Raw genomic sequence first — 1,468 nt, forward strand, 5'->3', positions numbered from 1 at the left:
AATTTAGCATGGCCAATCCACCCTAACCTGCACATCCCTGAACACTATGGGGTAATTTAGCATGGCCAATCCATCCTAAACCACATGTTTGGAGTGTGCGAGGAACCCGGAGGAAACCCATGCAGACACGGGGAGAATGTGCAAACTCCACACACACACACACAGTTGCCACGAGGCGGGAATCGAACCTGGGTCCCTGGCATTGTGAGGCCGCAGTGCTAACCACTGAGTCGCCATGCCACCCCACGGTGTCAGAGGTGTCTCTCCAGAATAACAGTTGCTTATATTATGCTAGCGTCATTAGCAGCTGCCAGCTGAATTTGTACTGTTGTAAGTAGGTTTTGTGAATTTCCAAGTTTTACAGAGGTACCTTGATTCCCCAAAGGACCCAGGTGGGGACTATTTCATATGGTTAATCGAAATCCGGATAATCAAATACCGGATAACATAGTTCAGCCGAGCATCGGGATCTTGCTGGATTATCCAACATTCGGATAATCGAGGTTCATCTGTGTTTGGCCAATGTACCCAGCATTCTTTGCTATTTGACCAGGCTGCTACACCGTATTCCAAAGTCCAGGTGTTGTCTGGGCTAACCGTAGTTGGAGTATTTAAGAACTCAGCTGTGGGTGGAGTTGTTTCACTGCTCAGGAATGATTTGGCAGCTTCACCGATGAAAGTCATAGCTTCACCTCTAGACAGGGCAAGTCCAACTGAAGCACAGAGCAGTTCCAGAAGCTGGTGGTAATTTCCCATCAGCGACCACAGCAATTGCTGAACAACATCGATCACAAGTGACCACAGTAAAGCTGCCAGTAATGCGTTACTCCAGACACTGATGGTGTCTGGGAAGTACCACTATTTGATGGGCCCGTCCTTCACGTTCAGCTCGGCGAACATGTCTCCACTTCCTCATCAGAACTCTGAATAACGTTGTGGAACCCCTCTAGCTGTGTCTGCTTGCTAACGTAATTCCCGCTCTGTTTCCCGAGTCTCGGACGTGCCAGACACTGGTCGTGAATGATGGCCGTTCAGCCAGTTTAAACAAAAACAGAAATAGCTGGAAAAGCTCAGCAGGTCTTGCAGCAACTAAAACGAAGAACATGCCGGCGCAGTACAGGCCCTTCGGCCCTCGATGTGCCGACCTGTGAAACCGATCTGAAGCCCATCTATCCTACACTATTCCATTATCATCCATCTGTCTATCCGATGACCACTTCAATGTCCTTAAAGTTGGCGAGTCGATACTGCTGCAAGCAGTGTGTTCCACACCCCTACCACTCTGAGTAAGGAAGCTACCTCTGACATCTGTCCTATATCGATCACCCCTCAATGTAAAGCTATGTCCCTTAATGCTAGCCATCACCATCAGAGGGAAAAGGCTCTCACTGTCCACCCTATCTTGTGTGTCTCAATTAAGTCACCTTTTTAACTTCCTTCCCTCTAACGCAAACCGCCTCAAGTCTCT

The sequence above is a fragment of the Chiloscyllium plagiosum genome, unplaced genomic scaffold (genome assembly GCF_004010195.1).
Source record: "Chiloscyllium plagiosum isolate BGI_BamShark_2017 unplaced genomic scaffold, ASM401019v2 scaf_12275, whole genome shotgun sequence".
In the NCBI taxonomy this organism is placed as follows: Eukaryota; Metazoa; Chordata; class Chondrichthyes; order Orectolobiformes; family Hemiscylliidae; genus Chiloscyllium; species Chiloscyllium plagiosum.